This window comes from Pseudophryne corroboree, chromosome 2, assembly GCF_028390025.1.
Source record: "Pseudophryne corroboree isolate aPseCor3 chromosome 2, aPseCor3.hap2, whole genome shotgun sequence".
Classification (NCBI taxonomy): Eukaryota; Metazoa; Chordata; class Amphibia; order Anura; family Myobatrachidae; genus Pseudophryne; species Pseudophryne corroboree.
The window spans coordinates 901,200,012-901,227,368 of NC_086445.1; the positions used below are offsets into that span (position 1 = coordinate 901,200,012).

General features: G+C 49.1%; 1 long non-coding RNA gene across 1 annotated transcript in view; it reads right to left on the bottom strand.

Annotated features, from left to right (window-relative positions):
- The window catches only part of LOC134986519 (uncharacterized), a 30,889-nt gene extending 5,413 nt beyond the window's left edge, over window positions 1-25,476 (bottom strand). Inside the window, exons 1-2 of the long non-coding RNA XR_010192386.1 lie at window positions 25,184-25,476; window positions 7,030-7,130 (exon numbers count right to left, since the gene is read on the bottom strand). This is a non-coding gene — a long non-coding RNA (uncharacterized LOC134986519). The remainder of the gene's footprint in view (window positions 1-7,029; window positions 7,131-25,183) is intronic.
- Between the last annotated feature and the right edge of the window lie 1,881 nt (window positions 25,477-27,357).

Here is a 27,357-nt window from a genome sequence, read left to right on the forward strand (position 1 = left end):
AGATGCCGAGTAAGTGTTGAGCTACTCAGAAACTGCTAAGAGGTGTCTATTCGCTACTTTGCTAATCTTTCGTTCGAAATTTTGATAAGCTAAGAATCACTCCCAGTAGGCGGCGGCTTAGTGTGTGCAAAGCTGCTAAAAGCAGCTTGTGAGCGAACAACTCGGAATGACCCCCATTGTCCACTCATAACCTAAGACTTACAGTTCCTTATATGAAATTCGCTCCATGCTTCATCTGACTTTTTCCAGTGGAATGAGTCATCAATCTTGTGGCTTACAAATTAAAGCTACCTCCCTTCCTTTGTATTCCAAACTCCTTTCATATATCTCTTTTGACACTATTAATCCTGAATCATTTCCAGTCAGCTCTTCCAAAAGCTCCTAAAATCCAGACTCAATGAGAAGTGGAGTATGGAGAAGAGAAAATCTCGGACTCCCACTGTCATTATGGTCGGCGACAGTATTTCTGCTGCGGGGTACACTGGGCTCCACAGATAATGACATTGGGGGTGTAGAGTAGGATCTTGATCCGAGGCACCAACAGTCTAAAAGCTTTGACTGTTCCCAGAATGCATATCGCTGCCTCCTCTATAACCCCACCTCCGTGCACAGGAGCTCAGTTTTGTAGTTGGTGCCATGCAGTGCAGGCATACAACAGGTGGGCTGCTCCAGCAGCCCTCAGAAGAGCTTTTTTAAGTGAAAAATGAAGACTTCAAGGGCTGCAGCAGAGACACTGTGAGTGTTAGATGTCAGTCAGACATCTCCTGCTGCAGCTCCATCACCTCCCCCAGCGGCGCTGTATACTCCCACGCCCTGGTTGCCGGGTACTTACAGCGGAGGCTCCGGTTTTCTTCAGTCAGGCACACACACCACCGCAGCTCTCCAGGATCACGTGGCCGCATTAAGAGAGGAGGTAAGAGGGTCTCTCAGGTGGGACCTGCTGTAAACCGCGATCCGGCATGGCCGGTGGGAGGCGGGCCGCACGCGCTGGCGTGGACACTGTGGCAGTACAGGAACCCCAATAGACCACCAGGGCAAGGGCACAGGTCGGATTCTCTCAAAAATCCGTTTGCTAAGGCCCACAGTACCCGGTGGTGAAGTCCAGCAAGGGGATAAGGCTCTGACCTGTAGCCCCTCCCCCAGCCCCAGGGCACCATTTAGAGTAAATGTTCGCGCCCTGGAGCTGCATATCTCTCTCTCCCTCTCTCCCTGTCAGCGTTTGGGAGCCATTAGGACAAGCTGAGCTGATCCTGGGACTGTTTGGTCAAATCCTCCTCTGTAAAGCCACCTGCATGTCAGCGCTGTGCATTTTATAGGACACTTAAGTATTCTGCATGTCTGTTGACAGTGATAGTTTAGAAAAAGTGCATTTAGTCAGGGTTATTTAGTACGGGTTCACTACGATATGCCGGCGGTCGGGCTCCCGGCGACCAGCATACCGGCGCCGGGAGCCCGACCGCCGGCTTACCGACAGTGTGGCGAGCGCATATGAGCCCCTTGTGGGCTCGCTGCGCTCGCCACGCTACGGGCACGGTTGCGCGCGCCACACTATTTTATTCTCCCTCCAGGGGGAGTCGTGGACCCCCACGAGGGAGAATAAGTGTCGGTATGCCGGCTGTCGGGATCCCGGCGCCGGTATACTGTGCGCCGGGATCCCGTCAGTCGGCATACAGAAGACCACCCATTTAGTACAAGTACCCTGTGATATACATCCAGTCTGTACTGTGCATTGTTATTATCTATTGAGTGTATAGCTATACTTAGTATTACTCTGTTTTGCTAGTCCAGTGCAGTTTTATTGCATGTCATAATTTCTGCATTGTACAATGTGACTATGTGTGTGTGCATATAGCTGCTGTGTGACCTCCATTTCTTGTATCTCACTCAGATTGCTATCCCTAAATTCTGTAACCTGAGGGGGCTAAATGCGTCAGGATTATTACTTAATATAGGTGTTTCATAAGATATACTTATTGCATATTTTTCTCTGTGATTTGTAGTCACCATATGCCTCTGGAACTCTCTGTTTGTACTACACAGGGAGTTCTTGTCAGGTGTTGTGCTGCTGATATTGTATTGGGTTGCCTTGAATTGAGCTTTCAGACATGTCAGCTACAAGAGGCGACGGAGCTGGGGCTGATCCCACATTGCGTGGTGGTGATGCTGCAGACACATTAGAGGAAAACATAGCAGCAGAGGGTTCAGGTTCTGGGGGGTCCCTACCCCCCCCCCCACTGGGACCGTAGCAACGGGGGTTCATAATGACCCACCTTGGGCTACTTACTCCACGTTATTGAATATGCTGGTAACTAGACTTACGCCCCCTATGGGACCTCCTGTGCCGGTGCAACCGCTTATGGTCCCTCCGCCATGAGCAGATCAACTGTCCACTCAGTTACAGCAATTGAACCAATCACTGACTAAACAGAATCTCACCCTCGCCCGCCTATGACCAAGGGGTCCTCTAAGCGGGCTATTACTTTCTCACAATCCACCAACGTCCCAGACACCTTGTCTGATGAGGATGGCATATATACTGACCCCACAGACACTGATAATTCTGATGGGGAATCTGTTTCACGGGTGGATATTCCTGACTTGTTGGAGGCTATCAGGATAATTCTTCAAATTACTGATGACCCAGAGCCTGATACTGCCCCTAAGAAACCAGACAGATTTAAACGTCAGAAAGTGGTTAAACAAGTTTTACTTCACTCTGACCATGTGGTTGACATACGTCAGGAATCCTGGGAAAATCCAGGAAAGAAATTCACGCCTCACAAGTAGATGTTGGCTCGCTATCCCCTCGTGGCGGAGCTAAGTAAAAATTGGGAGACACCCCCGCCAGTGGATTTGCAAGTGGCGTGGCTGGTGGTATCCTCAGCTCTGCCTGTTACTACCGTCACGTCTCTGAAAGAACCGACGGATAAGCGTGTGGAGGGTTGTTTAAAGGCGATTTACACCCTAGCAGGTGCTGCGCATCGGCCCACCATTGCAGCAACTTGGGCTGCAGAGGCTATTGAAGCGTGGGCTCAGGAGTTGGAAGCTGAGCTGCCATCCAACGTTTCTGATCATGCTAGACAATGTCTATCATATATTGTCACAGCTTCTCATTACAATAAGGAGGCGGCTTCTGATGCCGGTATTCTGGCGGCCAAGGCTTCTACTACGTCCATTTTGGCTCACCGGATTCTCTGGTTGCGGTCCTGGTCTGTAGACCTAAACGGGCCTGGGCTGCCCGTCAGCCTGCTTCCAAAACTAACAACCCTGCTGCATGACGGGGTGGGCCTCCCTCTGGGGGATCCCAGGGTGGGGGTCCGACTTTTAGGGATTACCCAGGAATGGTTGAAGACCACTTCCAATGCCTGGGTACGGGAAGTCGTCACTCGAGGTTACGCCGTATCCTTCAAGAATCGTCCCCCCTCATCGATTTTGCCTGACATATGTCCCTTCGGATCAGGTGAAGGCAAAAACTCTTCATGCGGTGGTACAGTCCCTCCTGGACACAGGAGTGGTAGTACAGGTGCCTCGGGCTCAGAGAGGCAAGGGGAACTATTCACCACTGTTCCTAGTCCCAAAACCGAATGGGTCCTCTTGGCCCATCCTCAACCTCAAGTCCTTGAACAAATTTGTGAGGGTCTCCAAGTTTCATATGGAAACTCTTCACTCTATTGTTCTGGTCTTGGAACCTGGGGATTATATGGTCTGGAGAAAGAGAGATACATCTGCACACTTGATAATCTAACTTGAAGATTTAATGGATTTATAAAACCCCAATGTACGTGTGTCTTACATTAGACTTTAGGCCTCTTTGGAGGTGCGACCCTATTACAACCAAGAAATGACAACGTATACAAAAAGGCTAAAGAAGTGGTTGTTGAGTTGGGTGCACTATGTCAATTTTGTTGAATTGATTATCAAAATTAAAACGTAGCTTTTATTGCTTCTATTAATATTCAGAGGGTCCTTGTCATGGGACACATACAGCAAAATATAGAGGTTAAAAATATGACATATACAAACATATACGTGGTGAAGAAAAGAAAGTTAAGTGAGATAGATTCTAAAAAGTGGGATCACCACAATAACCCCTGCAACTCGTATAATTGATTTCTGTGTGAAACATGAACCACTCAGGACAAAAACTAGATAGGGTATGAACGCTCCTGGTTATACTGGATCAATGTATGTCAGTCTAAACCCAGTTTTCTTGGAATAACTGCATCTGGTGTAAAGATACAGTAGGGTCTGTGCAATCTGTATGTTTCCTGACGTATTGACTTTAAATAGATTCTGACCACTGTGGATATGAGTGTTTGTCAGATACTCACTTAGTATTCACATGAGGGGCACCTTCCCCTAACTAAGAACTAGAGTTAGAAGCTATTTCTTGATGTGGGTACATATTGTATCCACTTCAATCCAACTGTTATAAGATGTTGCTAAATGTCCTTATACTGTATTGCATAGAAGCAACAATTGTATAAGGACATTTAGCAACATCTTATAACAGTTGGATTGAAGTGGATACAATATGTACCCACATCAAGAAATAGCTTCTAACTCTAGTTCTTAGTTAGGGGAATTCCCCAGAAATTCTCCTATGCCATCTGGATCTGACGCTCCAGTTTCTGCAAGCCCACGGGTGGCTCATCAACTGGAATAAATCTTCCCTGGTCCCTGCTCAGAGCATGGTGCACCTGGGGTCGTTGTTGGACACTCACAACCAGCGGTTGTTCTTGTCTCAGGAGAAGGTCCTGAAACTTCAGGACAGGATTTTATGCCTTCTATCTTGTCCGCAAGTGTCGATACATTCGGCGATGCAAGTGCTAGGTCTCATGGTGTCGGCATTCGACATGGTGGAGTACGCTCAATTCCATTCCCGCCCTCTACAGAAATTGATTCTTGCCAAGTGGGATGGCCTGCCTCACCGGTTCAGATCTCACATGATCTCCTTATCTCTGGAGGTCCGTCCGTCACTGAGCTGGTGGCTTCAGGACCAACGATTGAGCAGCGGTCGTCCCTTCTGGATCTCCAACTGGTTCCTTCTGACGACGGATGCCAGTCTGAGAGGTTGGGGCGCGGTGTTGGAGCAACACTCCCTTCAGGGTCGGTGGACCAAGGAGGAGTCTCTCCTCCCGATAGACATTCTGGAACTGCGGGCGGTGTTCAATGCTCTGAACTTGGCCCAGCATTTAATACAGAACAGACCTGTTCAAGTACAATCAGGCAACGCCACCACGGTGGCGTACATAAATCAACAAGGCGGCACTCGCAGCCGCATGGCAATGAGGGAAGTTTCAAGAATTCTTCAGTGGGCAGAACGCCATCTGCCAGCCATATCGGCAGTGTTCATTCCGGGAGTCATAAATTTAGCACAGCTACGATCATTCACACTGACATGCAGGAGTACGCCCAGCACAGGGCTAGTCCGCCCCGCATGTCAGTGCCGGCCCCCCACCTGCAGAAGTGCAAAGGCATCACACAGCAGCAATGCCTTTGCACTTCAAGAGTAGCTCCCGACCAGCGCAGCTTTAGCGTGCTGGCCAGGAGCTACTCGTCGCACCCTGGCCCGCAGCAGCTGAGTATGACGTCACGCAGCCGCCGCGGCCTGCCCCCCCCAACGGTCCGACCACGCCTGCGTTGGCCGTCCAGCCCCCTCCCGCTCAGCGACCGCCTCTGCCTCGGAGGCGATAGCTAGGCAACGATGTCTGCCATGCACAGTTCCAACCCGATCGCTGCGCTGCGAGAAACTGCAGCGAGCGATAAGGTCGGAATGACCCCCCAAAATCAAATGCAAATAAAGTGGTTGAGTACATATTTAGATAGGCATAAGGCATTCATTTAGCACATTAAAAGTACATGTATATACACATGACTAAATATCTAGAAATAGATATAGCTAATAACGTGTAGAAATATCTAATTATTCATCTTTGATTTCATATTCTATCCTTAGAAACATACTTTAACTGTACATAGATGTGTATCAGTCATATGTCTGCTTTCAACTTTAGTTTTTGCTAGCTACATGTGGACCAGGGCTTGTCCTAGACTACGTAAGTGAAGCCAAGCGAAAAGTCCCTTTTGCGCCTATCTTAAAAACAGGGACGGATCTAGACTTTTTTTTTGGGGGGGGCAGTTTATTTATTCCTGACTCCTCCCCTACACTCATTACTCCTCCCACTTCCCATCCCAACTGTCCATTAATACTCTAAAGAGCATATAAAGCATTGCCAGGCTGCACATGTACTTCTTATGTAGCACACACACACCGGGCACATGTAACTACTAACACACCAATGGGCGGCACACACTGCCCAAGGTGGGGGTGACGGCAAGTGATGATGGCAGATGGGGCTAGGGGCCCCCGGGGACACAGAGGATGTGGAGGGATGTCAATGCAGCCACACCCCATCACCTGGCAGCAGCCCCCACCTCTGGCGGCCCCAGCAGCGCAGGGAGGCAGCACTGTCCCCGTCCATGCCTGTGGGGTTGGCGTTGCTGCAGCGTCTCATGCATTGGTACAGTTAGCAGGATGCTGGGAAGGGGGATGCTGCCGCTATCAAGGCTCCACCTTCAGATGAGAGATGCTGGGCTGTGAGGTTGCTGCAGGCGCTGACTGCGGGGGAGTCAGGGGAGGAAGATGAGCGATGCTGTACTGGATCGCTGCCACCCAGTGTGGCTTACCCCTATCTCCCGCGGTGACCGGACCCATAATGGAGGAGCCGCCAGCACACAGCCCCTGTCTGAACAGCACCAGCAGAGGTGGGAACTGCTCATCCACCTCGTTCTCCCCACTGTGTGCCAAAGACAGCTTGCTGCGCTACCTTGGGATCCTCATGCCACTGCTGGACCTGGTGGCTGTGGCTGGCAATGTGGTCAACGTCACAATCATGTAAGTGGGCGTGGCTATGACTGTTGGAGGGGGCGTTCGCCCCATTCGCCCCCCCCCCCCCTGGATCCGGCCCTGCTTAAAAATAAAGTCTAGACTGTTTTTTGTGTGTACTAAATTAAAATACACCTTACTTATAATGTGTTTTCTTTGCAATGGGGAACCCCTGAACAAATTGATCCTCCCTAGGAAGACTGTATCTTCAGTCGGTATTCAGTGTCGCTCCGGAAAAGACCTGTTTGGGTAGGAATATAACCAAAGTCATTATCATGCAACAGAGGTTTAACCAGACATGTGTCACCTACAGTACTATCTCTTGTCCCCTCCAGTCTCTGGTTCACTGTGTCTCAACAGCCTCCATCCCCCAGTATCTCTACTGCCCCTATCAGTCCAGCTTCTTGCCCCTGTGTCACTCCAGCCTCCTGCCCCTGTGTCACTCCAGCCTCCTGCCCCGTTTCACTCCAGTTCCTTGCAACTCCAGCCTCCTGCCCCATGTCACTCCAGTCTCTGGCCCCTTGTGTGACACCAGCCTCCTATGGCACTGTAGTCTCCTGCCCCATTTTACTCCAGCCTCCAGCCCCATGTCACTCCAGCCTCCGCACCCAGTGTCACTCCAGCCTTCTGCCCCCTATGTAACTCTGGATCCCTGCCCCCTCTACCACTCCAGCCTCCTGTCTCACTCCAGCCATCTGCTCCTTTGTGTCACTCCAGGCTCCTGCCCCCTGTGTATCTCCAGCTTCCTGTCACTCCAGACTCCTGTTTGTCACCTCCAGAGATGCAGCAGTTCATGAGTGAAAGGAGCATGTCGGAGGATGTGCCTCTCCCAAGAGCCACTGCATTGTAGTGTTGGCTGAGAGTAAAAAGAAACAGAAAGTGGTGTGGCACTGGCAGGATGACTGGGGCTTATGCGCAGCTCCCCTGGCAGTAGTCCTGTCAGACTGCCTCTTGTGCCACCCCTGATGTTGAGTACAGCTACTGTGCAAAGTCTAGGGCAGGCATGTCCAAACTGCGGCCCTCCAGCTGTTGAGAAACTACACATCTCAGCATGCCCTGACACAGCTTTAGCATTCTCTGACAGCAAAACTGTGTCAGGGCATGCTGGGATATGTAATTTCACAACAGCTGGAGGGCCGCAGTTTGGACATGCCTCTGTCTAGGGGAAGCTTATCTAAATCTATCTATAAGAGCTTCTAGCAGCCCTAGACCATGATACCCAGTAATAATGTTCATTATTCAGATAATATGTTACAATACACAGCTCTACAGAATAATAATCTTTCATTTTACTATCAAAATTACTGATGTATTACCAGTCTATATAGTATAGCAGCCATGCACTCAAACTATTAATCATTAATAGGCATGCAAAATATAATTTACTATTAGTGTAAACAGTTTATTAGGCATGTGAGCTCCACATCAGCTGACTAGAAGAATGTGTATGCTGATTAACATTCCTTATGTGAAGCCATGGTTGTATATAAAATATTGCAAACAATATATCTTCAGTATTCTGCACAAATCATTAATGTCATTAACTGTAGCTAGGTAATCACAGTGTGACAGTAGTTTCTCTAATTGCAGCAATATTTGTAGTAATTGGTTGAATTTCCAGATCCTGTGTGTACATTAAAGTCTATCACACGGATATGAATAATCTCACAGTACCTGGCTGTCATTTAGAACATAACTGATATTGTAGTCTTTAGTATATAGTATAGATTTATTGACCAGCACAATACAGATTTAGGATGTACTAATAATCTTCGGGGGCCATCGTCTGATATCGCACCGAAGCAAATCGCATATGTACTAACATATACAATTATTATCGCAATGCAATGGCAGTGGCCCCCTGCGAAGATTGGTGGTCCGGAGAAGAGGGTATGCAGGGGCCTCCTGGGGTCTTCGTCACCTCCCAACACCGGGAGGTTATGTCTGCTGTCAGGCCCGGGCTCCTCTTCCATGCAGTCGGAAGTACAGATGGCTGTGTTCCTGGGGGAGGCTGGGGTTCGGGACTGCACTGTGCTGACAGGAGCTGCTTGCATACAGGTATGGGGGAGTGGGGGGATCAGCGTGAGCAGTGCTGGGAGGCGGGTGCAATGGGATGCGGTAAGAAGCTCATAGGGTTCTCTAGCGGTTTCATCATAAAAAGATAATACCATCTGCATAGACAAGCAGGCAACCATGTGTTATTACATTTGAAAATGGGGGTTTTACTGCATTTTTCCTTTAGTACATCTCACTCTTAGTGACCAACTCACGCTCTAAATACCCTAGGGCTAATGAGCTTGACAAATGTAATGCAAATGCATGAACCTATCCATCTTTTCATTTCATTGGGACAGTCCCACTTTTCAGGCAATATCCCACCCACATTCTGCAATGTCCTGTGGGCAGTCGTTTTGGTACACTCCGTCACTGATACTCTGTATAGCAAACCAGTGGTGAATGTATGCCGCAAGAGTAAGTCCCGGGATAGGCTGGGGTGGCACAGCAGATACTGGAGTGCTGAGCTCACCCCATACGTGATGAGAAGCGGGGGAAATGTCACACACCAGGGGATGTGACCTATCGGTTATGAGCCATGCCCCCTTTGCGTGTGCGCATTTGGAACACACAAGACGTGTTGGGAGGTACAGTATGTCACTGCCATATTTTTACCTCTAAAACATAATTAAATGTCCCTGTTTTTGTAGATAAAATAACCCGCAAATGACATTAAAAATATATTTTTATTATATATTCCATGTCCTGGTCCCAGAATCAAAAGCAAGTTGCCTTTAGAATATTCAAATGAATAGCTAACCTGGCTAAGCAGTGAAATCTACTGTTAGTACAGGCAAAGTGCAGGGAACATGACCTATGTATTATTTAAATGTTCTCTAACTGATAGATGACACTGTCGATTATTTTCAGCAATGAGAAAGTGAGCCATCAGAATTTGCACTTCTTAAGTATTTCCTCAGGGGTATTCTGATACAGAGGCACTTAGCTAGAATTTCTTGGCATAACCAAAGGGAAGGAACATCTGGCGGGAAAAAAAGTATTATATGCATCACTCTTAGTAAAAAGCTAAAATGTAATTTATCTAAAAATAATCACATGTTAGCACCTCAGGGTGACATATTCATCAATCTGCTGTGATTTGCATGCACTAAGTGTCACCGCTGGAAATTCCGGCTAGAGCATTGTATTTTTCAGCTGCACATTATGCTATGGAGCTGATTGATAGGGCAGACTGATAATCTAATTGATCCCAGGATGAGGTTCCCTGTCATTAGGCATGACTATTGCTGATGTAAAAAAATGTATGTAACCTTTACATTCACTCCAGACTGCTGGCTCTGAAAATATGTTGATGTAAATCATTTGGGATATGAAACATTTCAATGTCTGGTTTTACAAATTTACATCACCCTCCACTATCTGTCAGCGATCCATGACAGGGCAATAAAATGTAATTGCACCATACACTAAGTTGGTATTATATCATGTGTCTCAACATGGTCAAAGAGGTCTGTTATACTTTACATTGCTTTGTCATAAGACTTCTAGCATAAATCATGTTAAATATTTTATTACCTCACTACTGTTCTTATTACAGTATACACACATAATAACACAAGTATGGCATTTTACCATGGTCATTCTAAGTTACTAACAGGAAAGTAAATGTTCCTGCTAACATTTGTAGACAGAAGCATACCTAGATATGCACAATCTATGCTGCTGCTCATGGCGCAAGGCTGAGAGAGTAGCACCTTCGGTGCCACAGTTGCACCAATGACGGGTTTCTGAGGTGCCTGGAAAGGACCCCACTGCATGGAGAGGTACCCGGTACATGTTTGAGATTTGCTCATCTTCAAGCTTCGTTTTCCTTTACCCTCCATATGTAATTACATTAAGCAATGGGCACAAACATACTCCGACTAGCATTTGATGGCACAGTGGCCCTCATTCAGATGCAGTTGGAGTTGCTATCGCTGCTGCTTACATAGAAGCAGCAGTGATAGCACTAATATGGTAATGCATCCGCCGCCTGCTGCATTACTGATCCAAACTGCATTCAAGGACGCAGTAGCAGGTCATCTCCGGCACCATCGGCCGGCTGCGTGGCCCATGGGGTCATGCAAGCTGGCTACCACAAGTCCTGCCTAGAGGCCAGGAAATCTCCATCCTGTCACAGAGATCCTGGCCTCGTCCCTCCCCTGCATTGGCGGTGACACGCCTCCGTTTGGAGAAATGGAGGACGTCGCTGCCCCCAAATGGCATCAGACTGTTAATCACCGTAGTGTGATCGACATCACAGACCCGTACTGCACATGCACAGTATGGGTCTGGGGAACATCGGTACTTTGCTGCATGAGCAGCTACTCCGTCCACATCTGAATGAGGCCCAGTATTGGTATGACAAAAACTCAGAGGTTTGGTGCACAGGAAGGCAGACAATGGCTGCAAGGATAAGGCAAAACCAATACCAGACACAAGTCAGAGGTTTGGTACACCGCAGTGGGTGATATCAGACAAGGATGAAGTAAAGCGTACTGACATAGCAAGCCAGGGCTGTACATAATTCAGCCAAGGATCAGACGTGATGCGGTCGTTAGGTCGACGCCACTTAGGTCGACAGCCATTAGGTCGACCACTATAGATCAACATTCATTAGGCCAACGTGGTCATTAGGTCGACATGTACTAGGTCGACAGGCCAAAAGGTCGACATGAGTTTTAAAAAATAAATTAATTAATTTTTGGACTTTTTCATACTTTACGATCCACGTGGCCTACAATTGGGAATGGTAACCGCAGCGGTAGTGGAGCAAGGCACCTTGCCCGAAGCATGGTGAGCGAACACTGTGCACTAATTGGGGTTCCCTGTCACTTTACGAAGAAAACTACACCAAAAAAAGTAAAAAAAACTCATGTCGACATTGTGACCTGTTGACCTAATGAGCACGTCGGCCTAATGCATGTCAACCAATAGTGGTCAACCTAATGACTCTCGACCTAAGTTGTGTTGATCCAACGACCCATACCCGATCAGATAGAGGAGTAGTGACTAAGGCCCTCATTCCCAGTTGTTCGCTCGCTAGCTGCTTTTAGCAGCAGTGCAAACGCTAAGCCGCCGCCCTCTGGGAGTGTATTTTAACCTAACAGAAGTGTGAACGAAAGGTTCACAGCATTGCTACAAAAAGAGATTGAGCAGTTTCTGAGTAGCTCGAGACTTACTCCTAGCTAGCGATCACTTCAGACTGTTTACCTCCTGTTTTGATGTCACAAACACGCCCTGCGTTCGGGCAGCCATACCTAAGTTTCCCCAGCCACTCCTGCGTTTTTATCCGACATGCCTGCATTTTTACACACACTCCCCGAAAACGGTCAGTTACCACCCAGAAACACCCACTTCCTGTCAATTACTCTGCGGCCCGCAGTGCGACTGAAAAGCGTCGCTAGACCTTGTGTGAAACTGCATCGGCTTTTGTGAAAGTACGTCGCGCGTGCGCACTGCGCCCCATACGCATGCACAGAAGTGCCACTTTTTTACCTATTCGCTGCGCTGCGAACGAAAGCAGCTAGCGATCAACTCGGAATGAGGGCCTAAGCAAATATACACAGAGCAATCACATAGCAGTACTAGGGTAGGGAGGTCCAAGAGCAGACAGGTTGGCTGATTGCACATGTGCAGTTATAAATTATAATTACATGACACCGGGAGCTGAAATGCTGTCTCAACCTTTGGGAAATGTCTTTGAACACCTGAGATCATATGAAGGTTAAATTACTAAAATAAGTGGCACATTATAAGTGTGTGATGAGATATTGCAACATGTACCACTGTCCGCTGTTGTTGCAATTCATACAATATGTTATTGAAGTACATTGTATCTATGCACTTTATTGTGGCGAACATTTACTGTACTTCCAAATGAAGTGGCTTTTTACATGCACAGACCAATAAGCAAAATTGTGATAAATAAGCTTGGGCTAGTTGATATTATGGCTGAAGTCAGGGTCGTAACTACATGTGTGCCAGGTGTGCCTGGCACACAGCGCAGTCACCCTGAGGGCGCAACTGGCTGCATCCTCGTTCCAAGGGGACTTTAGTCAGTGGCATTGTAATGAGTCAAACATTGTAATGTAATGAGTCATTACAAGCCGCCTGAGTGAGGAGAGGAGCAGCAGCTCCGGAGGCAGGGGAGAAGGAGGAGGAGGGAGGGGGACTCGGGAGCCGCAGCTGCGCACTGTAATTGGTGGTGGCGCCGCTGCAGCTGTCCCTCTCCTTCCACATAGGCTGGCCGCCACCGCTGTGAATGCTGGGATGAGGGAAGCGCATCCCAGCATTCACAGCAGTGCCGACCAACCTATGTGGAAGGAGAGAGACAGTTGCAGCAGCGCCGCCACCAATTACAGTGCACTGCTGCGGCTCCCGAGTACCCCTCCCTCCTCTTCCTCCTCCCCTGCCCGGGATCTGCCTGACTGCCTGCACCGAGGAGCCTTTTTTTCCGTAATGTGTAAAAAGGGGGGCTGTCTGCCGTAATGTGTAAAAAGGGGGACTGTCTGCCGTAATGTGTAAAAAGGGGACTCTGCCATAATGTGTAAAAAGGGGACTCTGTCTGCCGTAATGTGTAAAAGGTGGACTCTGTCTGCTGTAATGTGTAAAAAGGGGACTCTGTCTGATGTAATGTGTAAAAAGGGGACGCTGTCTGCCGTAATGTGTAAAAAGGGGATGCTGTCTGCTGTAATGTGTAAAAAGGGGACGCTGTCTGCCATTATGTGTAAAAAGGGGACTCTACCTGCCATAATGTGTAAAAGGGGCTCTACCTGGTGTAGTGACGCTACTGTGCGGCATAATTTGAATAATGGAGACTACTGTGCACGGTAATATGAATTGGTATTATTTTGTGGCCACACCCCTCCCCATGTAGCCACGCCCCTATATTTTTGACATGAGCCTACGACGCGCACTGCCCCTAATTTACATAAGGGGGGGGGGCGTCGATTCCATTTCTTGCACACAGCGCTGAAATGTCTCGATACGGCACTGGCTGAAGCACTACAGTATCACAAGCGCGAGTGTTCTAATCTAGTCGTTTTGCAGCCTCGCCTATGATCTCGGTGTGCTGGTGGTATTTTTGTCTTGGGGAGATACGCTGTTTTTTAAAATCTATTTTTAACACACTGGTAAGGTCAATGCCAGGGGCAGATTAAGAGAGGAGGGGGCCTCTGTGCAGACTCCACGCGGGGTTCCTCCACTCCTTCAGCAGTGCTGTAGATTGTGTCATGCGTAGGTCTCCGGGAAAATGGTGCCTATGCCGTTTTCCTGTGGACTTTTCTGCTGAGCATGCGTGAATCACAAAAATGGATACCATGAAATGTTGATTTGTCACCAGTGCCGGCTGCCGCGGGACTCCAGAGGGGTTAGTATATTTTATATGGGTGCAGGATGTACGGTGTGGGCATCCAAGGACCCAGGGGTCCATGTGCATTGCACACCCTGCACCGATTATAGATATGCCAATGATTCATGCTGATGATCATGTATCTTGCAGCTTGAACACCCACAACCCATAAGTATCCTTGCTGGTCCACCTCTTTAAGCATACAGGGGAGTAAATGTTTGATGCATCTCACTTAATATAGGGACATACCGTACGCATATGCATTTTTGTGCCCAATTCCAGTACAGTAAAGTATATTTTATGAGGAAAAAAATCCCATTTATGTCCAACTGTACATAAATCCCTCTATATATAATAAAGCATGACACATTAAAATGGTATTAAAAAAAAACACATACGATCGGTACTTGGTGCCAGGCATTTCTTTCTTTGTTTGTATATAATAAATACTTTTAATTATGAATCATATATTGACTGGATGCGGTTATGTTACCAGCGTTCAGGAGACCGCCGGTTACAGTACTGACGCCGGGATCCCGGCATCTGAAATTCCCGCCGGTCGCCATGCCGACCAACAGGGACTATTCCCGCTCGTGGGTGTCCATGACACCCATAGAGTGAGAATAGAACCTGTGGCGAGCGCAGCAAGCCTGCAAAGGGCTTCGTTGAGCTCGTCCCCCTGCCGGCCATGTAACAGCTGGGATCTCGCCGACGTTATTGTGACCGGCGGTGACACATACCCAACCCATATTGACAATGGCATATGTTATGTTCTATCACAACCAATTTTAACCAATAAACAAATGTCTTCTTTTTGTTTTCTCACTGAATTCTGAATGAAATGATCACAGGGAAAATTAAATTCTCCATTTAGCACAGATTACTGAATTATTGACAGTTAACATATCAAACATGGGGCAGATGTATTGCTGCAAGATCACAGCACAGTAACATGGAGGTTTTAGTTACCTATAGCTGTGTTTCTTTCAATTAAAACAAATGTATTAAAGTACAATTAATAATAAGATTTTACTTACCGATAAATCTATTTCTCGTAGTCCGTAGTGGATGCTGGGGACTCCGTCAGGACCATGGGGATTAGCGGCTCCGCAGGAGACAGGGCACAAAAGTAAAAGCTTTAGGATCAGGTGGTGTGCACTGGCTCCTCCCCCCATGACCCTCCTCCAAGCCTCAGTTAGGATACTGTGCCCGGACGAGCGTACACAATAAGGAAGGATTTTGAATCCCGGGTAAGACTCATACCAGCCACACCAATCACACTGTACAACCTGTGATCTGAACCCAGTTAACAGCATGATAACAGCGGAGCCTCTGAAAAGATGGCTCACAACAATAATAACCCGATTTTTGTAACAATAACTATGTACAAGTATTGCAGACAATCCGCACTTGGGATGGGCGCCCAGCATCCACTACGGACTACGAGAAATAGATTTATCGGTAAGTAAAATCTTATTTTCTCTGACGTCCTAGTGGATGCTGGGGACTCCGTCAGGACCATGGGGATTATACCAAAGCTCCCAAATGGGCGGGAGAGTGCGGATGACTCTGCAGCACCGAATGAGAGAACTCCAGGTCCTCTTTAGCCAGGGTATCAAATTTGTAGAATTTTACAAACGTGTTCTCCCCCGACCACGTAGCTGCTCGGCAGAGTTGTAATGCCGAGACCCCTCGGGCAGCCGCCCAGGATGAGCCCACCTTCCTTGTGGAATGGGCCTTGACAGATTTAGGCTGTGGCAGGCCTGCCACAGAATGTGCAAGTTGAAATGTGCTACAAATCCAACGAGCAATCGTCTGCTTAGAAGCAAGAGCACCCAGTTTGTTGGGTGCATACAGGATAACAGCGAGTCAGTTTTCCTGACTCCAGCCATCCTGGAAGCCTATATTTTCAGGGCCCTGACAACATCTAGCAACTTGGAGTCCTCCAAGTCCCTAGTAGCCGCAGGTACCACAATAAGCTGGTTCAGGTGAAACGCTGACACCACCTTAGGAAGAAACTGGGGACGAGTCCGCAGCTCTGCCCTGTCCGAATGGACAATCAGATATGGCTTTTGTGAGACAAAGCCGTCAATTCTGACACTCGCCCTGGCCGAGGCCAGGGCCAACAGCATGGTCACTTTTCATGTGAGATATTTCAAATCCACAGATTTGAGCGGTTTAAAATGTGATTTGAGGAATCCCAGAACTACGTTGAGATCCCACAGTGCCACTGGAGGCACAAAAAGGGGGTTGTATATGCAATACTCCCTTGACAAACTTCTGGACTTCAGGAACTGAAGCCAATTCTTTCTGGAAGAAAATTGACAGGGCCGAAATTTGAACCTTAATGGACCCCAATTTGAGGCCCATAGACACTCCTGTTTGCAGGAAATGCAGGAATCGACCGAGTTGAAATTTCTTCGTGGGGCCTTCCTGGCCTCACACCACGCAACATATTTTCGCCACATGTGGTGATAATGTTTTGCGGTCACCTCCTTCCTGGTTTTGACCAGGGTAGGAATGACCTCTTCCGGAATGCCTTTTTCCCTTAGGATCTGGCGTTCCACCGCCATGCCGTCAAACGCAGCCGCGGTAAGTCTTGGAACAGACCTGGTACTTGCTGAAGCAAGTCCCTTCTTAGCGGCAGAGGCCATGAGTCCTCTGTGAGCATTTCTTGAAGTTCCGGGTGCCACGTCCTTCTTGGCCAATCCGGAGCCACGAGTATAGTTCTTACTCCTCTACGTCTTATAATTCTCAGTACCTTGGTTATGAGAAGCAGAGGAGGGAACACATACACCGACTGGTACACCCACGGTGTTACCAGAACGTCCACAGATATTGCTTGAGGGTCTCTTGACCTGGCGCAATACCTGTCCAGTTTTTTGTTCAGGCGGGACGCCATCATGTCCACCTTTGGTCTTTCCCAACGGTTCACAATCATGTGGAATACTTCCCGATGAAGTCCCCACTCTCCCGGGTGGAGGTCGTGCCTGCTGAGGAAGTCTGCTTCCCAGTTGTCCACTCCCGGAATGAACACTGCTGACAGTGCTATCACATGATTTTTCACCCAGCGAAGAATCCTTGCAGTTTCTGCCATTGTCCTCCTGCTTCTTGTGCCGCCCTGTCTGTTTACGTGGGCGACTGCCGTGATGTTGTCCCACTGGATCAATACCGGCTGACCTTGAAGCAGAGGTCTTGCTAAGCTTAGAACATTGTAAATTGCCCTTAGCTCCAGTATATTTATGTGGAGAGAAGTCTCCAGACTTGATCACACTCCCTGGAAATTTTTTCCCTGTGTGACTGCTCCCCAGCCTCTCAGGCTGGCATCCGTGGTCACCAGGACCCAGTCCTGAATGCCGAATCTGCGGCCCTTTAGTAGATGAGCACTCTGCAGCCACCGCAGAAGAAACACCCTTGTCCTTGGAGACAGGGTTATCCGCTGATGCATCTGAAGATGCGATCCGGACCATTTTTCCAGCAGATCCCACTGAAAAGTTCTTGCGTGAAATCTACCGAATGGAATCGCTTCGTAAGAAGCCACCATTTTTCCCAGGACCCTTGTGCAATGATGCACTGACACTTTTCCTGGTTTTAGGAGGTTCCTGACTAGCTCGGATAACTCCCTGGCTTTCTTCTCCGGGAGAAACACCTTTTTCTGGACTGTGTCCAGAATCATCCCTAGGAACAGCAGACGTGTCGTCGGAAACAGCTGCGGTTTTGGAATATTTAGAATCCACCCGTGCTGTCGTAGAACTACTTGAGATAGTGCTACTCCGACCTCCAACTGTTCTCTGGACCTTGCCCCTATCAGGAGATCGTCCATTTTCTTTGAAGAAGAATCATCATTTCGGCCATTACCTTGGTAAGGACCCGGGGTGCCGTGGACAATCCAACCGGCAGCGTCTGAAACTGATAGTGACAGTTCTGTACCACGAACCTGAGGTACCCTTGGTGAGAAGGGCAAATTGGGACATGGAGGTAAGCATCCCTGATGTCCCGGGACACCATATAGTCCCCTTCTTCCTGGTTCGCTATCACTGCTCTGAGTGACTCCATCTTGATTTGAACCTTTGTATGTAAGTGTTCAACTATTTCAGATTTAGAATAGGTCTCACCGAGCCGTCTGGCTTCAGTACCACAATATAGTGTGGAATAATACCCCTTTCCTTGTTGTAGGAGGGGTACTTTGATTATCACCTGCTGGGAATACAGCTTGTGAATTGTTTCCACTACTGCCTCCCTGTCGGAGGGAGACGTTGGTAAAGCAGACTTCAGGAACCTGCGAGGGGGAGACGTCTCGAATTTCCAATCTGTACCCCTGGGATACTACTTGTAGGATCCAGGGGTCCACTTGCGAGTGAGCCCACTGCGTGCTGAAACTCTTGAGACGACCCCCCCCCCACCGCACCTGAGTCCGCTTGTACGGCCCCAGCGTCATGCTGAGGACTTGGCAGAAGCGGTGGAGGGCTTCTGTTTCTGGGAATGGGCTGCCTGCTGCAGTCTTCTTCCCTTTCCTCTATCCCATGGCAGATATGACTGGCCTTTTGCCCGCTTGCCCTTATGGGGACGAAAGGACTGAGGCTGAAAAGACGTTGTCTTTTTCTCCTTTATACGGCAATACTTCCATGTGCCGTTTGGAATCTGCATCACCTGACCACTGTCGTGTCCATAAACAACTTCTGGCAGATATGGACATCGCACTTACTCTTGATGCCAGAGTGCAAATATCCCTCTGTGCATCTCGCATATATAGAAATGCATCCTTTAAATGCTCTATAGTCAATAAAATACTGTCCCTGTCAAGGGTCTCAATATTTTCAGTCAGGGAATCCGACCAAGCCACCCCAGCGCTGCACATCCAGGCTGAGGCGATCGCTGGTCGCAGTATAACACCAGTATGTGTGTATATACTTTTTAGGATATTTTCCAGCCTCCTATCAGCTGGCTCCTTGAGGGCGGCCCTATCTGGAGACGGTACCGCCACTTGTTTTGATAAGCGTGTGAGCGCCTTATCCACCCTAAGGGGTGTTTCCCAACGCGCCCTAACTTCTGGCGGGAAAGGGTATACCGCCAATAATTTTCTATCGGGGGAAACCCACGCATCATCACACACTTCATTTAATTTATCTGATTCAGGAAAAACTACAGGTAGTTTTTTCACACTCCACATAATACCCTTTGTTGTGGTACTTGTAGTATCAGAAATATGTAACACCTCCTTCATTGCCCTTAACAAGTAACGTGTGGCCCTAAAGGAAAATACGTTTGTTTCTTCACCGTCGACACTGGAGTCAGTGTCCGTGTCTGTGTCTGTGTCGACCGACTGAGGTAAAAGGACGTTTTAACGCCCCTGACGGTGTTTGAGACGCCTGGACAGGTACTAATTGGTTTGCCGGCCGTCTCATGTCGTCAACCGACCTTGCAGCGTGTTGACATTTCCTTAAATAAGCCATCCATTCCGGTGTCGACTCCCTAGAGAGTGACATCACCATTACAGGCAATTGCTCCGCCTCCTCACCAACATCGTCCTCATACATGTCGACACACACCTTCCGACACACAGCACACACACAGGGACTGCTCTGATAGAGGACAGGACCCCACTAGCCCTTTGGGGAGACAGAGGGAGAGTTTGCCAGCACACACCAAAAACGCTATAATTATACAGGGACAACCTTTATATAAGTGTTTTTCCCTTATAGCATTTTAATATATATAGTCATATCGCCAAATAAGTGCCCCCCCTCTCTGTTTTAACCCTGTTTCTGTAGTGCAGTGCAGGGGAGAGCCTGGGAGCCTTCCCACCAGCATTTCTGTGAGGGAAAATGGCGCTGTGTGCTGAGGAGAATAGGCCCCGCCCCCTTTTCGGCGGGCTTCTTCTCCCGTTTTTCTGAGACCTGGCAGGGGTTAAATACATCCATATAGCCCCCAGGGGCTATATGTGATGTATTTTTAGCCAGAATAAGGTACTATCATTGCTGCCCAGGGCGCACCCCCCAGCGCCCTGCACCCTCAGTGACCGCTGCTATGAAGTGTGCTGACAACAATGGCGCACAGCTGCAGTGCTGTGCGCTACCTTATGAAGACTGAAAAGTCTTCTGCCGCCGGTTTCTGGACCTCTTCACTTTTCGGCATCTGCAAGGGGGTCGGCGGCGCGGCTCCGGGACGAACCCCAGGGTGAGACCTGTGTTCCGACTCCCTCTGGAGCTAATGGTGTCCTGTAGCCTAAGAAGCCAATCCATCCTGCACGCAGGTGAGTTCACTTCTCTCCCCTAAGTCCCTCGATGCAGTGAGCCTGTTGCCAGCAGGACTCACTGAAAATAAAAAAAAACCTAACAAAACTTTTACTCTAAGCAGCTCTTTAGGAGAGCCACCTAGATTGCACCCTTCTCGGCCGGGCACAAAAATCTAACTGAGGCTTGGAGGAGGGTCATGGGGGGAGGAGCCAGTGCACACCACCTGATCCTAAAGCTTTTTCTTTTGTGCCCTGTCTCCTGCGGAGCCGCTAATCCCCATGGTCCTGACGGAGTCCCCAGCATCCACTAGGACGTCAGAGAAAATACGTACAGATTGAGGGCTATGACATACTGTATACAGTATGTGTTGCTAAGGTCAACAATAAAAGTACAATATTTTACTTTATTCAGCCAACTTTCAGAAAACTTAGAGGTGAGGTCCATTGCATCCACTAGTGGGGGTCATTCTGAGTTGATCGCTCGCTAGCTACTTTTAGCAGCAGTGTAAGAGTGTGAACGCCTGTGCAGCCGAGCGGAACAAAAACATTTTGTGCAAAACAAGACCAGCCCTGTAGTTATTTATTCTGTGCGATGATTGCAGCGACGAAGGTCCCGGAATTGACGTCAGATACCCGCCCTGCAAACACCTGGACACGCCTGTGGTGCAAGTATGCGGGTACGCTCGGGTACGGAGTACTCTTAAGAATTTGGCAGCGGGTACGCAGTACCACCTGCCACACACTTTGCCATTGCCACAATTCTAATGTGCCACAAAGCAACAAGACCATGGTGCTTGGCAGCATGACTGCTCCTCCCACTTTCTCAGGGTTACCGGGAGTGCGACAGTGACTGTATTTTCCTATTATAATGGAGGCATTACTATATATTGTTATTATGCTGGAGGTATCACTATATATTTGTATTATACTGGAGGCTTTACTATATATTTTTAGTCTTGCCTCCAGAATCCCCCAAAAAAGGGTCTGCATCATGTGGCCACGCCGCTAGTGTCATGTAGCCACTCCCACTAGCAGCATGTGGCCACGCCCCCTCACAACACATGACCACACCCATTTATTGTCATTCAGTACCCATAAGAAAATAATTTTACTTGCACCACTGCCCCATACGCATACATAGTCATGCTATTTTTTCAAATGATCGCTATGCCGTGAACATCGGCAGCTAGTGATCAACTCGGAATGACCCCCTGTGTCCACACTGCAGGAGAGACTGTTTGTACCAGGAGCTGCTGCTGTAACGCGTGTTGTCCTACGAGCAGTGACACTGGGCTCTCCAGGCACAGACCAGACTGTGTGAGCCCAAATCACTGGCTTATCTTGCTGGTTTGCATGGTGGTGTACACACACACCATCCCCGGAATGTGCTACTGGTGGCAGTGGCAGATTTAAGGGTCACCCCTTGTCACAGCATTATTGGCTGCCCCAAACCCCACCCCCCACCCCCATCTCCAAGCAGGTGCTGCTATTGTTATGTAAAAAAAAAAGATACACAGCTGCTGTGATGTATGTGTGTGTGTGTGTGTGTGTGTGTGTGTGTGTGTGTGTGTGTGTGTGTGTGTGTATGTGTGTATGTGAAGGGGGGGGATGACTGACGGACCTGGGGTGAAGCACAGCTGCAGAGTCGCCCAGAGCTGTTACAGGCAGGTCTGCATAAATAAACACAGGCAGGCCCCCCCACCATTGTCTCTCTAGCTCCATTCTGTATCTCCAAGCTCAAGTCCGCAGGTGTCTCTCCAGCCCCCTTCTGTCTCTTCAGCTCCAGCCCCCTTCTGTCTCTTCAACTCCAGCCCTGCAGTGCCTCTCCAGCTGCCTTCTGCCCTCGCAGTGTCAGTACACACAGAGGGCAGCGTGTACCCAGCAGTCAGTATATACAGAAGCAGTAGGCATTGACATGGCAGGGGGCTGCAGACACCACATACTCTGTGAACACACTTCCTTCCATCAGTGAGTGACAGCCCAGTGGGCGTACCTTACCTGCAGTCTACCAAATCACAGCCCAGTTACACCACATGCAAATGCTGCCTTACCCGTACTTTCTATTAATTGGTCAACAACCCTCATACAGACCCCATCCCTTCACATAGCTTTCCCTATCACACAGACCCCCCACACAGCCAGCTTGCCCCATCACTCAGATCCCCTCACACACAGAATTTCCCCATAGACAGCTCTCTCACCCTCTACACCAGAGGTTCTCAAACTCGGTCCTCGGGGGCACACACAGTGCATGTTTTGCAGGTCTCCTCACAGAATCGCAAGTGAAACAATTAGCTCCACCTGTGGACCTTTTAAAATGTGTCAGTGAGTAATTAATACACCTGTGCACCTGCTGGGTTACCTGCAAAACATGCACTGTGTGTGCCCCCGAGGACCGAGTTTGAGAACCTCTGCCCTACACAGATCTCTTCAACCCTCTACACAGAGCTTCCTCCTCACTATCGCAGATCTCACCCAGGTTCAGCATGGATGATTACATGCTGAACCTGAAGCCACTGACTAATCAATGCCTCCGGAGAAGAGGCATGGTGTTGATGGAGAGAGAACAGTGAGCAATGCTTAACCCACACAACGCACTCCCGCCTGGATGCACCAATTAATATAACTCTTGCTTCAGGCCAGAGGCAGATTTAGACCTCATGATCACTGCCCCCTGGCTGTGCCTGCTGTATGTGTACCTATTTTTCTCGCACATCCATGAGGCAGCAGCAGTGCATGTCCTACCTGCACTCCTGTAGTGGGGGCAGATCACAGAGCCTCATCTCGGGCAGCATGGGGACTAATTCTGCTCATCTCCAGCCTCCGCCACCACCAGCAGCTCTCCAAGTAGCCGCACTGCTGCTGGGAGAGATGCTGCTGGCGGTGGAGGATGGAGATAAGCAGAATCGTCTCCAAACAGCAGCTCTGGCAGGGATGGATCTATTCTTTTAGGGGGAGCTGGCACTGGACATCCCCCAACTGTGAGAGGTTCCTGTTGCAGTTTCAGAGAGATGGAAGCCAAAGGAGGACAACAACAAAGGGGAGAGAGAGACCGTGGACAGGTGCAAGAATGGAGATGGGAACTTGCAGTAGATATTTAGGAAGAGAAAGAGAGAGAGCAAGAGGTGAAGAGAGAGAGAGAGAGAGAGAGAGAGAGAGAGAAAGATGCAGAAATATGAGAGAGAAAGATGCAGAAATATGAGAGAGCAGCAGAGAGAGTAGAGAGAGGGACAAAATGATGAGAGAGTAGAGAGAGGCAGAACGATGAGAAAGACAGAGGCAGGGAGAGGGGGCAGAGAGAGATGAGAAATGCACAGAGAGGAGAGAGAGAGAGAGAGAGGGGGGGGGGAGTGAGAGGCAGAAAGATGAGAGAGGCAGGGAGAGGAGAGGGGGTAGAGAGGGATGAGATATGCACAGAGAGGAGAGAGAGAGAGAGAAAGGAAAGTGAGAGGCAGAAAGATAAGAAAAGAGAGGGGCAGAGGGAGAGAGAGAGAGAGAGATACAGAGTGGAGAGAGAGGGTGCAGAGAGAAGCAGAGAGAGGAGATAGAGAGGCAGAAATATAAGAGAGAGGCAGAGAGTAGAGAGGGGGCAGAGATAGAGATGAGAGAGGCACAGATCGGAGAGGAGAGAGAGAGGCAGAGAGAGAAGAGAGGGGTCAGAGAGAGAGGAGAGGTACAGAGTGGAGATATAGGGAGCAGAGAGAGGCACAGAGAGGACAGAGTGGGGGCAGAGAAGCAGAGACAGAGGAGAGTGAGAGAGAACACAACATATGAATGACCAGTGCTTTGGTTACATAATAATAATAATAATACTAATAATTTATAGGAAAATTATTATAAGCTATGTGGTACACATCCCAGATTCCCCAGAATCAGCTCTGATCAGCCCACTCTCCCATTAGTGTCCCTCACACACAGACCCAGACTGCCACAGCAGCGAGTTTATAGCCATAACACCCCCCTCAGCACCCCCACATAGATCCTCAGTGCATCCCCCAGTGCTCCCTACAAGCCATCAGACCCCAGATGGTGACCCTCACCCCCCTTCAATGACTGCTGCCCCCAGTCTGTGGCCCCCATACATCCTTCACCCAGTGTGGCCCCCATCACCCCCAGCCTGTAGCCCTCACACACCCCTTTACACATTGTGGCCCCCATCAACTCCCCATCACTCCAGCCTGTGGCCCAACACCCCCCCTTCACCCCAGTGTGGAACCAATTAATCCCAACCTGTGTCCCTCACACCCGCCTTCATCCAGTGTGGCCCCTATCACCCAAACCTGTGACCAAAACACACCCTGACACTCAGTGTAGCCCCTGTCACTCCTAGTCCCAACCCATGACCCTCACACCACCCCTGCACAAAGTGTGGCCCCTGTCACCCCTAGCACATGGCCCCCACACCTCCAGCACTCAATGCATGCCTGTCCTTCCCCATCTGCCCATATCAGTCATTGCATGCTTCTAGTGTCCCTTACCCCCTACCCCAGCAGTGGACAAGCCCTGCGCTCATAATCACTATTGCTTGTGAGTCCCAGCATGGCCATCTCCCTCTCCCCGTCACGTCCTCATTTTCGGCCAAACAGCGGTCACTTGCGCCTCTTCATCCGGGGACACTCTGCCTACTTCCCGGCAGACCTGAGACACTCACCCTCCAGTAGGTGGCTGAACAGGCTGTCCACTTTCTGCTGTCCGTCCGCCATCAGTCCCATCATCATGATTGCGCACGCCTCCTTACTGCCACCATGGTTGGATCTAGAGAATCCTGTTACAGCGCTCCCTGCACCTAGTTGGTCTGGCATGGCCCCTCCCAGTCGGCTCGGGTTCTGCTGCACTGCATCGCATCCATACCTATCAACACCCCCTGCAGTATGACAACTCTCCGCAGTTCGGGAGCCGGCACTATGGACTGCTATGCTGTGCTTTCCATGACAGGTGCCGGCGGGCCCCTGGGACCTGCGGGACCTTAAGCACCTGCCTATGTCGCATAGCAGTAAATCCACTGCTGCTTCAGGCTCAGTCAGGGGTGTAACTCCCAGAGGCAATGGAGTCACCTGCCTACAGATTCCTAGCCATGAAAGGGGCACCTGCATGTACAGCAGCACCTGTGTGGTGCGGGATCTGAGTGAGACCGCTGCTTCTCCACTGCTGCTCCTCCACTGCTGCTGCAGAGTAAATCGGCTTTGTCCTAGGAGCCCTGCTAACACTTGCAAAAGGGGATAGGACAGCTCCTGTCTGTTACCGCTCAACCTGCGCTGCAACAAGCAATGGTGCACCCAACACTGCAGCTGGTTTATGTAATGGGACCCACCGGTGAATGCTGATTCTGCATGAATAACAGCGTAGCTGGATCCCTGCCAATTCACTGTGGGCTCCGATCCCTGTAGACCGGATGAGGTAGCTATCTATATAATTCTGTAAGTTGTGTGTATATGTATGTATGTATGTATGTATATATATATATATATATATATATATACACATATACACTATATATATATATATATATATATTGTATATACTGTATATGCTGTGTATATACATATATATATATGTGACGGTGAATTGCATTACTGACTCGTGTTCAGAGTGTGGCTGGAGGGATCCTCCCACACAGAGGAGAATAAGGAGAGTTAGTGTGGAAGATGCTGCAGACAGCACAGACTGGTGTTGTATGTTCAATCCAAGTGGGACTGTGGAAGCCATTCAGAGCTCAATATGCAGGAGGAGCTGCTGAAGGTCAGGAGGCCTATGTCTAACCCCGGAGGAGATAGGAGAGACCATCAAGCTCTGGGACTTGAAGCAATGAAGCAGACCAAATTTTGAGGCTGTACACATGGCCGGTGCTAGGGTGTTTGGCGCCCCCCTGCAAACTATAAATTTGCGCCCTCCCATACTTTACAGAGGGATGGCATGCAACAAACCAAAAAAGGGTGTGTGGTCTCACAATGAAGGGACGTGGCCACAAAATTGTACCCCCATTTCAAATTACTCCACACAGTAGCCCAATCTTATTCACATGACACCACACGCAGTAGCGCCGCTTACACGCATAGTGCCCCCATTAGAAGCACAGATAACACGCATAGTGCCCCCAGTAGTAGCGCAGATAACACGCATAGTGCCCCCAGTAGTAGCTCAACTTACATGCATAGTGCCCCCAGTAATAGCGCAACTTACATGCATAGTACCCCCAGTAGTAGCGCAACTTACATGCATAGTGCCCCCAGTAGTAGCGCAACTTACATGCATAGTACCCCCAGTAGGAGTGCTGCTGTCACGCATAGTGCCCCCAGTAGTAGCGCAACTTACATGTAAAGTGCCCCCAGTAGTAGTGCTGCTTACATGCATAGTGCCCCAGTAGGAGTGCCGCTGACATGCATAGTGCCCCCAGTAGTAGCGCAGATAACACGCATAGTACCCCCCAGGAGTAGTGCTGCTTATATGCATAGTGCCCCAGTAGGATTGTCACTGCCACACATAGTGCCCCCCAGTAGTAGTGCCTCCAGTAGTAGCTCCGCTTTCACACATAGTGTCCCCAGGAGTAGTGCCACTTATACAAAGTGCCCCCAGTAGTTATGCTGTTTATACACACTGCCCCCAGTAGTTGTGCTGCTTATACACTGTGCCCCCCGTAGTAGCACCACTTAGACATATAGGGGGTAATTCCAAGTTGATCGCAGCAGGAATTTAGTTAGCAATTGGGCAAAACCATGTGCACTGCAGGGGAGGCAGATTTAACATGTGCAGAGTGAGTTAGATTTGGGTGGGGTGTGTTCAATCTGCAATCTAATTTGCAGTGTAAAAATAAAGCAGCCAGTATTT